Source organism: Colletes latitarsis, chromosome 2, assembly GCF_051014445.1.
Source record: "Colletes latitarsis isolate SP2378_abdomen chromosome 2, iyColLati1, whole genome shotgun sequence".
In the NCBI taxonomy this organism is placed as follows: domain Eukaryota; kingdom Metazoa; phylum Arthropoda; class Insecta; order Hymenoptera; family Colletidae; genus Colletes; species Colletes latitarsis.
The window spans coordinates 25,111,193-25,127,886 of NC_135135.1; the positions used below are offsets into that span (position 1 = coordinate 25,111,193).

The following is a 16,694-nucleotide window of genomic DNA, read 5'->3' on the forward strand; positions in this document are numbered from 1 at the left end:
AAATTTTGGACAAATTGATATGGACAAACTAGAATATTTGAAGTCTGAAACGCGATATGCACGATCATTCGTAATTTCTAGTTTTTGGTATTTTTTAAAATGATATTTGAAAAATTGTATCGAAATGGTGAAATATTTGAAGTGAATTCGTCGCGTTGGAGATGTCGGAATAGTGAGGTTGGGAGAATGGGAATCGAGAGGCCGGTGGTCGATTTCGGGGAAGGGTACCGGTGCGCCGGTTCGAAGTGTGCTATTACAAAATGGGTTATGCAGCGCGCGAAGAGAGTCGGGTTCAACAACCGACGGGAACGGTGAACCGAGGCGCGCAGGCCGGTAGCGAAAATGATATAGCGGTCGTCCGTGACTCCGCGGCGTGCCGGCGTACGCAGAGGAGGTCCTCGGCCGAGAACAGAAGGAACGGAAAGGAAAGAGAGGGAACCATCCGCGCGAACCAGCCGGTCGACCTCCACCACTGCCGTACTCTGCCGATCACGTGTCCCCATTGAAAGCGGCCGTCCACGTACGGCCAGACGTCGACTAGAACCACTCGAGAGCGGCGTTCCACCACGGCCGACCGGATACCCTCCGTTTCCACTTGTACTTTTGCGAGACGCTCGGTTTTAACGGCACACACGATACTAATCTAACCACTTCCCTACGACCAACGCTGCCGCCATCATTTCATATCTCCTCCGACGCTATACCACCTTCACTGCCTTGATGGTCACCGGTGACCGGCAACTTTGCATGAAATTCAAAATTTTTTATTACGAAAGAAGGCATATATAATAGCAATTCAACCCCTCTGACGATCTTTGTCACGATTATTTTATAGCTACTCCAACGTGACATGTTCACTGCCATGGTGGTCACCGGTGACCGGCAACTTTGGACGAGATTCAAAATTGTTTATTACGAAAGAAGGCATATATAATAGCAATTCAACCCCTCTGACGATCTTTGTCACGATTATTGTATACCTACTCCTAGCACGTTCACTGTCATGGTGATCACCGGTGACCGACAGCTTTCAACGTGATTCGAAATTGTTTATCACGAAAGAAGGCATATATAATAGTAATTCAACCCCTCTACCGATCTTTGTCACGATTATTTTATTCCTACTCCTAGCACGTTCACTGCCATGGCGGTCACCGGTGACCGGCAACTTTGCATGAAATTCAAAATTTTTTATTACGAAAGAAGGCATATATAATAGCAATTCAACCCCTCTGACGATCTTTGTCACGATTATTTTATAGCTACTCCAACGTGACATGTTCACTGCCATGGTGGTCACCGGTGACCGGCAACTTTGGACGAGATTCAAAATTGTTTATTACGAAAGAAGGCATATATAATAGCAATTCAACCCCTCTGACAATCTTTGTCACGATTATTTTATTCCTACTCCTAGCACGTTCATTGCCATGGCGGTCACCGGTGACCGGCAACTTTGCATGAAATTCAAAATTGTTTATTACGAAAGAAGGCGTACATAATAACAATTCAACCCCTCTGACGATCTTTGTCACGATTATTTTATTCCTACTCCTAGCACGTTCACTGCCATGGCGGTCACCGGTGACCGGCAACTTTACATGAAATTCAAAATTGTTTATTACGAAAGAAGGCGTATATAATAGCAATTCAACCCCTCTGACTATCTTTGTCACGATTATTTTATAGCTACTCCAACGTGACATGTTCACTGCCATGGTGGTCACCGGTGACCGGCAACTTTGGACGAGATTCAAAATATTTTATTACGAAAGAAGGCGTACATAATAGCAATTCAACCCCTCTACCGATCTTTGTCACGATTATTGTATAACTACTCTTAGCACGTTCACTGCCTTGCTGGTCACCGGTGACCGGCAACTTTACATGAAATTCAAAATTGTTTATTACGAAAGAAGGCGTATATAATAGTAATTCAACCCCTCTGCCGATCTTTGTCACGATTATTGTATACCTACTCCTAGCACGTTCACTGTCATGGTGGTCACCGGTGACCGGCAGCTTTCAACGTGATTCGAAATTGTTTATCACGAAAGAAGGCATGTATGATATTAATTTAACCCCTCTGACCATTTCTACCACCATTATTTTATACCTGCTCTAATGTAACACGTTCACTGCCACGGTGGTCACCGGTGACCGGCAATTTTCAATTTGGAATGTTACAGAATGTTTCTATTTCTCACATTATAATTTGAATAAACGTCAAAAGCATATTTAGATATGGTACACTGACGTGGCAATCCAAGTGTTAATGTACTATCGACTTCCTTTCATTTTTTGCCGAATATAAAATATTTATCGGCGACACTCTTTATTGAAATAATTTGGGCAACGATGTGCAATTATTTGATACTGTCGCTATTCCAATATTTTCGAATGACGTGTCGTTAGTTAACAAATCTAGAATACTACAAATATCTGCACGTAATATTCGAACTCCTCGATATTTAAATAATTATTAGCCTCGCGTGTCGACGCCTTGGCGGGAGCTCTTTCAAGCTACACCGCCACGATGCAGAGATCACAATCGCGTAATCTACCCCTTATCGTTCCACGCCAAGGGGTTATTTCCAGAATTATTAACCCTCTCAACGTGTCGTCAAGAAAAACCACTTTAAGACACCATCTTGACTCCAACTGCTATTCTACCAAAGCACGTTCTCTCTTGTTCTACTTGATCCGAGTCTGCCTACATAACTCTACCAAATCCAGACATTAAACCTGAATTACCTAAATAATATTCAACTATACATCCCTCGAAACGTTTTCGAACCGTTCAACACTCAAACAGCGTTCGAATCACGGTACAATTAACTTGAAAATAAATCTCCCAAGGTTTAGAATTTTTCGCGTAGGAGGAATGCCTCCAGGTCAGGTGTTGCGGTCTCGTCGTAGCGTTCCTGACAACATGGAACAACTCGTCGAGTCGAAATAGAATTTAGAATGCCACGAACCGACCGAGAAAAAGGATCAGCCTCGGTCACGGTCCGTTCGTGACTTCATCGACGATGAGGAACGGCGCATACAGCCTCTCTCGACTATCATTGTTCCTGTCGAGATCGATGAAAAGATACCGGGGCGAATTCAGGGCCGCCAGGTTCGATCGGCTAATCACGATCGGCGCAACGTAACGCTCCGTCGTCGCTCGATACGATGAACTCGCGAGGTTCAACGAATTCCCCACGACTCGGGGTCCTGAACCCGAGGATGCAGGACGATGTCTCTGACCCGGCATGGCTCGATTCATCTCTCGCCTTTGGGTTACATAAGAGCCGGAGGATGCCGGCGTTACCTTTTACGGCACGCGCCTGCGCACGATCATAGCGCGATTTAAGGGGAATCACGATAATACCGATTTTATAACCCGACGTTATCTAAGAATCGTGTCGAGAAATTTAACGCCACAGAATTGCAAAGGGTTCCCAAATTTTTATTTAAACCAGAATTTTCTAAAGACGCAAAACCACAAACGCTGCCACAAATTCATATTTTTCATGCTCGATGGATTTTTACGTGGCTACATTGTTCGTAACGTACACCTCTAGCGTTACACGCAGGGGAATTTTTACTCGATTGTTTTACAATAAAAAACCATAAAAATGATTCTTTCATCAATTTTTTTTTTTTTTTTTTTAGACACAATATTCGCGTACACTTCACAGAAATGCTTCAATTTTTTATTTCGAACTGATCCACGCACGGAAAACCGCGGAACCGTGCGAAAACGTACAGCTCGCTCCAACCTGCTATGTTTCTGTTCTTTTGTTTGTAGTTAAAACGAACAAAAAATGTTTAACTGTTGCACGAACGTGTAGGAGTGCGATAACGGTAGGTTTTTTTTTGAAAAATATTCCCCTTCTTGGTTCGTTATAATATTTAAGATTGTACACAAACAAAAATATAAGTTATAGTCATTCAAAAATGTTTCATTAGCCCTCTATAATACAAATTTTATTCGTTACGTGACAAGTCGATAGAGAACACTATGCTCGTTCAAACCCTCGCAGCCTACTTTAAAGCGAATATTTCCCCCGGAATCAGATAGTCTATACTTTCCATCGGAGTGCAAAGCTCAACCAGACGAAATTTTAACCGAATCAAAGAAGAATGGTAGATGTTACAGGGAAATCACAAACACGGGTTTCGAGCGTGATTCTACGCAGCGTCGGGTGTCCAGAATTTGGTGGCGCTATCTAGCGTCTAGAATAGAAACTACGAGACGCGTTTCGCCAATCGAGAGAGCGCCGCCATGTTGGATTTGATACTTTCAACTCCGGGTTCGTAATCGTCGACCCCGAAAAAACCCTCCGAGAGCAGGATTCGCGGCGATACGTCGACGAGAAAAATTCGTACGAGCGTTCGAGCGTAGTTTCGCGATGGGAAAAGTGAAGGAGAAAGAGATAAGGCGGCAAAGATAAGCAGAAACACGGCAGGTCGGAGTCCTACCGAAAACGAATTCGGTTTTACTTTTGGCCGCGCCTTCGAGAGGCGCGTTGCCCGCGCAACGGTGCTTTATACGCACCTGTACACGCATAGAACGGTGGACGCTCGTGCATAGTGGCCCACGTGTAAACGTCCCAGCGTATTCATGGTTTTACGACCGTTTGGCCGCGTCGTACCTGTACGGTACCTCGGTACACACAAGCCTATGTACAGTTAGGCGAGTGACGCGGTTTGGTTTCGACGACGGTACGTGGCGATATGCAGGGGCGGATCAACGGATTCGCGTGTCACGAACTAATTCACGCCAACTTTGATAACCACGTTCCCTGAAAATTTTGAAAATATACGGTTCAGGTCTGGGTTGGGTCACAAACGATTCCAAAACTGTGAAGTTTATTTATAGACATGTGTGTCAACGTTCTAGAAGAGGTTAACGAACCGTTGAGGATCCTCTGAAATATTTCACGATCGTATTCGAATATAGCAATCGCCTGGCTAGCGTAGGCTCGTTTAGGAAGATTTTCGCGCATACCTGGCATCACGGTGCGTTTAAAGTTCGTTCACCGGCGGCGAACACTGTCCCCGTCCGTCCCTGTCTGTGAACGGGCAACGTACGTGTTGCGTATAGAATATAGGCGCAAAAGGGGGTCCCCTATGGGGGTATCGGAACCTCGTTACTCAGCGCACCATGCCTATGGTGTGGTCCAAGTCCAAGTCCAAGTAGACCTCCAAGTGGGACAATGACCGGCAGAGACCTTCTTTCAGATCCGTGGCGAGAGAGAATGGAAGGTGGCCAGGCGAACGAGGAGAAAGAAGGACGAAACGAGGAGACGGAGGTGGCAGGAGTGAAGGGGAGGGAGAGAGGGAATCGCGAACTCACTTCGCTAATTCACTTGCTCGTTGCTTTTCCGGTTTACATTTTGCTACCAGCCGAGAGTACGTCGGCCTTTAAAGACTAGCCAGCCGGCTGCAGCTCGAGAAACGCGCCCGGAAACGGGACTTTGATTTTCGCGAGGGACCAACCGCGCGGAATGAAACAAGAACAGCGTAACGGGCCAGAAGGAGGAAACACAAACGCCAGATTACGCGGCAAATTTTCGACGAATATGTCTTGGAACTAACTGGCAACCGATTGGAAAATCGTGACCCATTTTCTATATTTAACCCTTGAGTGGACTTTTTAATTAACGTTGATTTTTACCAAATTGGTAAATGGAAATCAACTTTCCTTCGATGTATTCAAAAAATAATGAACTAATGGAGAATTAACCACTGAGGGGACTTTGAATATTCCCAAACAAATAGTGCTCTACGAATTCCACGACGCTGGAAATGTCGATTGTTCTTCTTTTTTTTGCAAATGGACGCGTCACTTTCGAAATTCCTTCTCTAGATATACCCCGGCAATTTCTCTGGTTTTGGTAGAAAAAATTGCATTCGATTTGTTTCTGTAGGTCCTGAGAAAATGGGTCGAGATGGACGAGACACGCCTGTTGATTTATCGAGTTAATTGGCGTTGATTTATCGCGAAATGTGCCGCGGTTATTTTCTGTGCAAATAGTCTGGTTCGTAATTTGAATTGCGTAAACCTAATTTTGATTCCTCTGACAATCGCGTCGAATCGCGATAAACATCGATCTCTACAATCGCAAAAATTAGATTCGTCCATCGACTTTCGTTACTCTTACGAGACGAACGTTGCACGCGGTTAGGTTCAAAGTTACAAACGTGTGCTACAAGTGTTTACCGCAGGCGACGATTAAAATAGACCGACGCTTTGAATACTTTTTTTTACTCCGGTGCTATTTCTGACTCCGGGCAAAGTCATTTACGGTAAACAATCACCCCCTTTGAGGGTGGATCGAAGAACCGCGGAGAGGCACGCTCTGAACCCGCGATGGTCAAAATTTTTTAAACCGGCCATTTCGAAATTAATTTAAACTTTTAAGTTTCTCGAAGGGATAGAAAAATTTCTTTACCTAGAATAACAGAGTTCTGAAATTCTTTGAGAGGAGATTATTTTCGAACAGGGTGGTTCTCATCTCCGAAAATCTGGGGTCGCGAAGGACCAGGTCGCTTCGAAATTAATTTAAGCTCTAATTTAAACATCTCGAAGGTACAGAAAAATTTCATCGCCCAGAATAGAGTTCTGAAATACTTCGAGAGGAGATTATTTTCGAGGAGGGTGGTTCGCGATGCTCAAGAAAATTCAAATCAGTTAACGGAACGGAAGCAAGCGTTCTTCGGGGACGCGCAGAAAATAGTAGACGGTTTTTATCGGTCGCGTAAAGAAACGAAGTTCGTTGTTGCAAGATCATCGGAGTAACAGCACTTTCTACAAAAAAGCTTGAACGCAACATGTCCCGGTTCAAAGCCTTAAGGGTCGTCGACCCCGGCGACTCGGCGAAGCATCGACCTTCTTACCGGCGTCCAGACCTTTCTTAACCATCGAGAGAACACGAAATGAATATTTGATGCGACAACTCTGCCCGGGCTTCTGACCTTCGGAACCCTCGCTAATGGGTCGACAGACTCAAACCATTTTCACGGATAACATTACTACCACCCCCGAACGTTCCCAAAACACCACCGAAAGACTCTCAACTAGACGTCTACGGTTCGACGGTTGAGAGTTTTTCGGTTAAAAATGCGATAAATATGTAGCATTCAATTTTTCGAATGGGCTTTCTTCTTTCTTTTCATACGAATATAAAAATATAAAAATAACGTTTTCAAAATATCAGCCTACTGAAAGACTCTCAACTGGACGTCTACGGTTCGACAGTTAAAAATTCGATAAATATATAGCCTCCAATTTTTCGAATGGGCTTTCTTCTTTCTATTCATACGAATATAAAAATATAAGAATAACGCTCCCTAAACACCAGCCTACTGAAAGACTCTCAACTGGACGTCTACGGTTCGACGGTTGAAAATTCGATAAATATATAGCCTCCAATTTTTCGAATGAGCTTTCTTCTTTCTTTTCATACGAATATAAAAATATAAGAATAACGCTCCCAAAACACCAGCCTACTGAAAGACTCTCAACTCGATGTCTACGGTTAAAAATTCGATAAATATATAGCCTTCAATTTTTCGAGTGGCTTTGTTTTTATACAAATGAAACACGACTCGAAGAAAAATATACAAAAATAACGTCTTTGAAAATAAAACAATGTCAAATACAATTACAATTCGTCAAAAATTAGCTACGAGGGAATGGTTGAAAAAAGAAGGTTGTCAGAGTGGACCGTGACCGATGTAAAAGAGGAGAGGATGAAAGAGGAATCCTCGTTTCGACGTTGTAGACAAAAATGTCTGCCCGTTATTCTCGGAAAGCCGTATGTGTACACGCAATCGGCGCGATAAACACGCGCGCGCCATCGCGCGAGCGCACACGGCCCGTTATTCTCTAAAGTAACAGTTACGAGAGTGTAGAACGAGAGAGGTAAAGCACCTTGCACCATGGAACGGTTCGATTCGAATGGGTTCCATGGAAACGGCATTTCCGGTTCACATTCAGTTTTCTATTCGCGGCCGCTATTACGCGCGTCTGATTAGAAACTCGCGAGGCCCGCGACAGGCGTTTCGCTCGCGTCGTTCCGTGTTCGAGAAGGTGGAGGACGAGAGAGGGGGGAGGGGGGATACAAAGCGTCGAGAAGCTTTAATTTCCCTTTCGAGGGACGCTGAAAAGCGCACGAATCGATGAAACAACGGAAACCGTCGCTTTTCACCACGAAAGTTTTATTCGGAGGCCCCCCCGGAGCTAGAAGTGGCCCCCGAACTTCCCAGCACGAATCCACGAATCGATCAACGCCCACGCGAAGTTCATTAACGAGTTATTCGACGGACAATCGACGACAGATACAACGGAAAATAAAAGGAAACGCGCGGACCTGCCCTACGTCGACGCGTATTTAAAAGCTGCTTTAAGGGGGGAGAGATTTTAAAGCTTTCGTCGAAACACGCTTTAGTAATTGCGTTTGAGACTTTAATAAATAAATTGCAATCCCCTGTGATTTCTTGGTTCGGTGGACGCGAATTCGAGAAACGAAGGATTTTATTTTTGTCACTTTTGTTTACTTGAAATCAATAGTACCTAAAAATAAAAATCGTCTGTTCGTCTCAACGAATAAAAATAATTTGGACAGAACGAAAGAAGTGTGTGGGATGTTGCGTATACGATCGAGTAATCCTAACGTTAGAATGCCTCGTACAATTGGCTGTTGAAAGATTGCATGCACCGAAGGAGAAATCCAAATTGCTCGCATACTTACTGGCTGGGAAAACAGTGCAATTAATAGAACCACGTGACCCACACTTCAATATCAAGGTTACGTTAATAACAGTGTATAGCTATATCTCGTCTTTATATCAACAAGTATACCTTTGTTTCTAATTTCCTCTTTCCATTCAGTTTTAATTTCATAATCGTTACAAATTTGCTCCTACGAACACTATTATTGTTACGCGTAAAGCGACACGCGAATATAAAAATTAATAATCTTAAAGGGAACTGTTAAAGTTCTAACTTTAGATATGAGTATAGTGCATAGACTGATCTATGGATTCACGTGATTCATGTATAGCGTCTGTTTCAATTTAACGTGTCGATGCGCGCTCTTGCAGAATTAATAAGCCTCTACGACGATTCTAACGCGGCATAACTGTCGTAATGTAATATTAATGTCACTGAAAGTACATGTCGCAATATCTGCAACAGCTTCGACGATTTTTACGCAGCCTGAAATCATTTTCGGCGCGTCCCCCATACAAATGAGTCGGAACTTTCGTTATTGTTTCGAATACAGCCCGAGTAATTCGATTCCCGAAACATCTTCGAAAAAGGCTCGTTCGTCCACTATTACGCATAAATCACTATTACGCGCGTGCTCGTTTAATCCTCCAACGTGAATCGGCGCCTGCCACATCACCGTTCGGTCTCTAGAAATTGTAATCCTCTTCAAAGCGACGTTTCCAACTCTTTTTCTGCAAATCCACCGTTTTGACAAGTCGAAAAAATCGTAATATAGATTCAATTGGCCCATTAAAGTGTTCGCGAGGCATGATGAATTCGATATTCATTGCTCGAGACGCGTTTCCGGAGTTACTTCTTCACAGGAAACTTGTGAACAATTTCTACGATGGAAATAACATTCGAACGCTTGAATATTTGAGTATTCGAATTTACTTGGATACTTGAATTTCTCAATTGGGACAGTTCTACACTATAGAATAATAATATTCGAACAGAAATATTTGAATTTACTTAGACACTCGAATTTTTCAATTCGAACACTTAAATGTACGAATAGTCATGTATTCGAATTTACTTGGATACTCGAATTTCTCAATTGGGACAGTTCTATACTATAGAATAATAATATTCGAACAGAAATATTTGAATTTACTTAGATACTTGAATTTTTCAATTCGAACACTTAAATGTACGAATAGTCATGTATTCGAATTTACTTGGATACTCGAATTTCTCAATTGAAACAGTTCTACACTATAAAATAATAATATTCGAACAGAAAAATTTGAATTTACTTAGACACTCGAATTTTTCAATTGAAACAGTTCTACACTATAAAATAATAATATTCGAACAGAAATATTTGAATTTACTTAGACACTCGAATTTTTCAATTCGAACACTTAAATGTACGAATAGTCATGTATTCAAATTTACTTGGATACTCGAATTTTTCAATTGGGACAATTCTATACTATAGAATAATAATATTCGAACAGAAATATTTGAATTTACTTAGATACTTGAATTTTTCAATTCGAACACTTAAATGTACGAATAGTCATGTATTCGAATTTACTTGGATACTCGAATTTCTCAATTGAAACAGTTCTACACTATAAAATAATAATATTCGAACAGAAATATTTGAATTTACTTAGACACTCGAATTTTTCAATTGAAACAGTTCTACACTATAAAATAATAATATTCGAACAGAAATATTTGAATTTACTTAGACACTCGAATTTTTCAATTCGAACACTTAAATGTACGAATAGTCATGTATTCGAATTTACTTGGATACTCGAATTTTTCAATTGGGACAGTTCTATACTATCGAACAATAATATTCGAACAAGTATTCGAATTTACACGAATTTTGTTTGTAGGATTTAAATATTGAAATAGTAAAGTTGTTACTCGACCCAAATTCGAACTGGTGTTATAAGTGGTATTTGTTTAATAGATTAGGAAGGTATTGGAAGGTTGGGGATGAGAGGATGTATTCGAGGGTTAAAGGATGCAGGTTGTCCCGAAATCGTGCCGATGGCGATTCTCGCGAGAAGCGGTCGAACCGAAGGAAATTAATATATCTGGTACAGTCGTTCCTCCGAGGAGGGAAAAGATCGACGACCCGGGAACGTATCTGGGTTAGTAGTCGTCGGCGATTCACGCGGAAACTTCTTTCGCTAGGAGGGCTCGGCAACGTGGAAATTCGCAAGGTGACTCGCTCATGCCTCGCGTGTGTGGGTACGTGCACGAGTGTGCCCGACGCGCGTGCGTGTGTCCCTCGAAAAGTGAAATTTCGGACGGGCCACGGTGCCGAACCAACGAAATTTCGTCACACGAATTCGCCAGGAGGTCAACGACCTCGCCCACATACCCGACCGAGTCACTCTCCGGAGTGGCGTCGTCAAATTGCTCGCAGATCGGATCTCATCGACCAACCGCGTCCATTGAACCGATAAAGACTCGAAAAACAAACAAATAACACGAAGCAATTACAATTAAAACTTCGACTCAACGAAGAATTTTAATTTGAGAAACACAATCCGGGATACTTGTTTTTTTTTGGAACGTCTATTTGTTGGTCGATACGAGCTTAGATAATATCTTCGGTCCTCGAAAGTAATATTTTTATGATCTTGCTACTTTTAACACGTTGTCTGCCAGTATGAAATTTATTTTCTTCGACATTTCAACTTGAGAATTGTTTTGGTTCCATATATCGATGACGATACTTCATAGCGTGTTTCTCAGAAAATAGAAATGAACCCGATCGAATGATAATATTATTATACAAACGAAAACTGATCGTGACCTATTAATTATTGCAAATGTAGCAAACGTGTCTGTCGGCGAATCCACGGGTTAATTAATCTTTGGGCTCCGAGCGTGTTAAGGAAACCTATCGAGCGACTCGCGGCAAATCCGGCTGTATAAATCGTACGCGCAAGAACGTTAATGCTCGCGGCGATACGTTGAACTTTTTCTTTTTTTTTTTGGAGGATTTGTTATCCTGCAATAAGCTTAATTTATACGCGGCGACGCATATTTATTAATTTGCCGTTCATGAATCATCCAGCGCGTATTTTCGCCCGAAATTCTGCAACCTGTATCACCTGTCGAATACTCCTTGCAACTCTCTACTGTAATTATTCAATATTACTCCGAAGATTCCTCACCCGTCGAGTAAATAGTTTTTTTAATACGAAAATAACGAAATATTGATTGCCCCGTTGAACGTCGATCGATAACTCATTTGAGGCGACTTCGTTAGAGTTTGCAGGAGTGAATTAAACACGAAAATGTTTAATAATCCGATGCAGCCTTGATTTCGGTATCTCTGCGGATGCAATTACGTCGATAAGCGAATCCTCGTTTCTAAAATTAATATTCGATGACCCGAGACTGAAATCGTAACATCGTATCGAGATTTTTACACGAGCATTATTAAAATTAAAATTAATTTTCACCCCTGGGAAAAATATTAATGGGAGATTCTAGGAACCAAAATAGGACGAAAATCAAGAATATCAATATTTGACTGAGGCTTCGTTAAAAAGTTATTAAGAAATTAAATTAAAAAATTTCAAATCATTCTGAAAAATTTATTTTTTGCTGCGGAGGTCAATCACAACCATTTTTGGTGAATACACATACCCTCGAAATCCTACCCACTTTCGAGAAAAAAATTCAAGTAGGTGTCGAAATTTTTCGACGAAAAAAAAAAATTTCGAATCGTCCTAAAAAAATTATTTCTAGATTCTGGGATCAAATACAACCATTTTTGGTGAATACGCATAACCCCCAAATCCTACGCACTTTCGAGAAAAAAATTTAGGAAGGTGGACAAAGTCGACGAAAAAAGAAAATTTCAAATCGTTTTGGAAAAATTATTTTCGATTGCAGGGATCAATTGCAATCATTTTTGGTGAATAGACATACCCCCAAAATCCTGCGCATTTTCGAGAAAAAAATTCGAGCAGAAGTTTAAACGTTAATAACTTCTTAACGAAGCTTCCATCGACAAATTGTTATTCTTGATTTTCGTTTTATTTTGGCCTCTAGAATCTTCCATTAAATTTTTTCCCAGGGTTGGCGGAACACCCTGTATATTTTTATAATGGTCTCTATACGTGTACAAATTGCTTCTAACGAACGCGAATAAATCATATAAACCGAACACGTTACAATTTGCCGCGCGAATTAATTTCTGGGGGAAAGGAATCAGCATTATTGTTTTCAGGATGACGTTTCGCAGCCTCGTTGACAGACCTCGCTGTGGAAAATGATCGAAACGCGCTGAGCATGGTCGCGATGTTTACGAGGGCGAACGAATTTAATTATTTTCAAATTTCCGGCCGAAAGTAGTCGGTGTCGCGTGGATTAAAAGCGTCCTGCCGTTAAAATTCGCACGCACGACGGGATTAAAGCGGAATCATTTTATTTTGGGTGAAAAGAGACGCGACGCGCGCCCGGCGCCGATAAAGCGCAATTACTACTATAAATTTGATTCCGCCGGCGGAGGCATTTCCACGGAATTACGAGTAAATCACGACCGACGCGATATTCTATTAATTTCAGGAACACCGCCGAGTGAATTATTGCCAGTCGATACACTGCAGCGGCGCGCGACGATCGAGACTACCGAAAAATCGTCCGAAAAATGCTAATCCCGCCATTTCTGATTCATTTATACGCGCGCGTTTTGTCAGGCTACGGGAACACGAACATGCTATTTAAATTTCTACATTGCTCGCCAGGAAAAATAGACGTTAAACACGTTAGAAGCATTCTCGATATTCATCCAAATTATGGAATAAAATTTTTAACCGTTGAATCGATACGAAAAGAAAATGTGACTTTTTACGAACGTAAAGTTTCACGAAATCATGGCTGGTACATGGATTTTGTGAAATTTTTATTATTTACTCATATCGTTGATTCGTAAAAAATCAGGAGTAGCAGAGATTGGAGCAGTTAAAAAATGATGCGTATTTTCAAAATTATATAACAACAGAAACAAGGGGGAAAAACAAGTTCATTTGAATAGACTTACATTGTAGAAAATTCCTGCGCTACTCTCCGTGCTTCCAATGGAGTATTTTTACTTTCCGACCTATAAGAAAGGAAAGTGTTATTGTCACGAAAAAATACGAAACAATTTTTTACATTACTTGTCGTCAAATTTTATATTTCAGATCAACACATTTTTGCATTCACGAGGTATTCGTAAACAAATCTATTAATTTTCTTGGCCATTCCTTGTATCGAAATTAAACAACATACGTTTGAAAGATTACTTGGTATTAAATTATACGTCAAGAGGTTAATTATTATAAACCAAAGGACGAGTAAGAATGTCTTATCCATCGACTCGATGGGTTCTGAAGTGTTCGATTTTACAGTAGACGGTCGATCATCTTTAATTGCAAGTCGTGCGCTTGTTTACGCTGGGAATACATAAAGGTATTCACGGTGAACGACCGTCGCAGGGGTGGGGAGGGACGTATTATCTCGACCGGTGAGAATCGGTCCTTTGTGTGCGCTCGCGTCAGAGTTAGCGCGACAGATTTCGTTCGCGTAACCTTGCAGATGGAATCGAGACCGGTCTTCGGGATTAGGATCCGCGTAGGTTCGACGACCGTCGTTTCTCTGTTACACGAGGTGTCGATGGTCCCGGGAGAGCTAGGCCGTCGCGATGACGCGTAGACGAAAAGAAGAGCCGCACAGCGAATGGCCGTTCAGCCAAAGTGAACGGGGTTACCGATCTCGAGTGGCCGTGACTCTGGCCCGGGGTCTGGGCCAGTCGGATTCCATACACCCGGTGTACCGAAAGCACTGGCCCCCCCATCTCCCTCAAAAACCATTCGACACCTCCGCAAAGATTCCTACGATCGCCACAGGTGACGATTCGAAGTCGATCGTAACCAGAATTAAAATCAAAAGTACTCGATGCGTAAAAATTTTGTATATAAACGTTCTCGATCCCAAGTCATTTATACTTATGAAAATTGTTTTAAAACAGATATTGGAGAGGTCTTGCTGCTTTACAAAATTCTTCTCAACCCTTTGATTCTGATGCAATCACAAGTCGCGTGCGGAAAACTTTTTCATAGGCGTTTAACGCACGTTGTCGACTGACTGAGCGCCTATAGGCACTTTTAGTAGTCAAAGGGTTCGCAGTGCTGATTATCAATGGACAGGATTTAAAGTTTCTGTTAAAATTCACCCCTGTATCCCAGTATTGCATAATGTATCCAACAAAGAACATAAATAAAATAAGATTCAGACACCAAGGGGTTGAATAATTTTCAAGGCTGAAAATAATTCAGAGGGTCAACACCTGTTGGAGTATATTCCCAGCACATCGTTTTGAACCTAGCGTTCATCTAGGGCGTGGAAATGATCTTTTTCGTTTAGGGGGTTTCCTTTTTACGAAGATTCGTAAACCACTTGCGAAACGGTAGTGTTAATCGTGTATGGAGAGAGAATCGTTTGGGGGTGAAAATTGTTAAGGGTGTAGATACTAGACCGGTCTGGATCGATTTGGGCCGATTTACATTCACGCGGCTCGTACGTGATCGGTGTATGCACCGAGCCGTGAATGGGGAAAGAGGGTGGGAGTAAGCAAAGGGTGGCGTTGGGGTTAAATGCACGTCCCCGTGAAGGGGTTGCGAGAGGACAACGGACGCGGAGAAACCGTGCGAGAGGGACGCACCGTAGAAAAACCACTCGCTCAAAGGAGGAGTAAACAAGGACGGTAGAAAAACACCGCAGGATTTTTGTAGACGGTCGTCTGGCTTGAAAATTTACCAGACCAGAAGAAATTGTCCTTCGATGACATTGTTAATAAGAGTTCCCTGACCTACGGGGTACGTTTTACATGCTCTCGTGATCGTCGACGCGAAACAAACTCTTTATACAATTGTCGTTCGATCGATACAGGCGCGACTTTAACGTTTTCCACCCTATTGGGCCTTCCGGAAAACGTAAACCACCTGGAAATAAGTTATATAAGAATTTGGTTTAATACGTATTCGGTATATATAGATTTCAGTGCGCACGAAACCCTGCACAGGCTCTTAAACGATCAAAAGAATCCTTATGCATTAATTCCACTGTTTTGTACGATGATGTACAATTAAGTCACTGTATCGTTAGCTTCTACGTTCGTGTAGAAATCTTTGGGAGGCATTTCTATATGATTTATGTCTCCGAAGACGCTATCTTGGCTCTGAGTTTATTAAACAAAAATTTGGGGTTCCAAAAAATGGACGATTCGAGATTTTTTTCTTTTTGAATTAATGGGACATCAATTGAAATATTATTTGTCAACTTATAAGAATTTCAACCCTCAAGTGGATTATAGGGGCCGCTGCAAAATCAACATTAAGTAAAATCATTCAGTTCAGATTGAGAGTCCCATTCAGAGTTAAACAAAACTTCATTTCTTTCGCCTCGAAAGTTCCCCGTACATATAGTTAATTACTCCAATTTCACCAGTAATATTTTCACAAGACTTCGAGGCTATAAGAGACAACAAGAAAATAGAAAAACTTATTTTTCCTACTTGAACTAAACAGACCCCCTAGCGTAACTTTCTCGACTAGCCATCGCGATAAGTGCCGCAGTCCCCTAAATCGTATCGAAAGTCAGGTGATGTTTTCACGGGGGGAGGGGGATCGTTCCGTGTTTCCGTCGTTCCCCAGTCCGCTATTCTTCGTTTCTAATTGCGTGCCAGAAGGTAAACGCTTCTTTTCTTGGATCATTCGCCCACCCGTTCGCCTTATCGATTTTACGCGTTACATAAACCACCCCCGCCAAAACTGAGACGTCTTGCAAAACCCGTTCGAATTCGCCACCGTTGGTCGGGGGTTACCTCGACGGTCGAACCGCCCCCGCGCGTAAACACCTGGACGACATGGGGTCGCGTGCACGCGCGATCGTTTTTTTCCGA

General features: G+C 42.1%; 1 protein-coding gene across 13 annotated transcripts in view; it reads right to left on the reverse strand.

Annotated features, from left to right (window-relative positions):
* Positions 1-16,694, reverse strand: part of LOC143347569 (protein FAM76A) — an 85,095-nt gene that overhangs the window by 43,853 nt on the left and 24,548 nt on the right. For 12 of the 13 annotated variants that reach the window (XR_013080639.1, XR_013080638.1, XR_013080628.1 and 9 more), the window contains one exon: positions 13,794-13,853. The exons of the other annotated variant lie outside the window; for it this stretch is intronic. The gene's annotated coding sequence lies outside the window, so the exon portion shown is untranslated. The remainder of the gene's footprint in view (positions 1-13,793; positions 13,854-16,694) is intronic. 13 annotated transcript variants of the gene reach the window in all.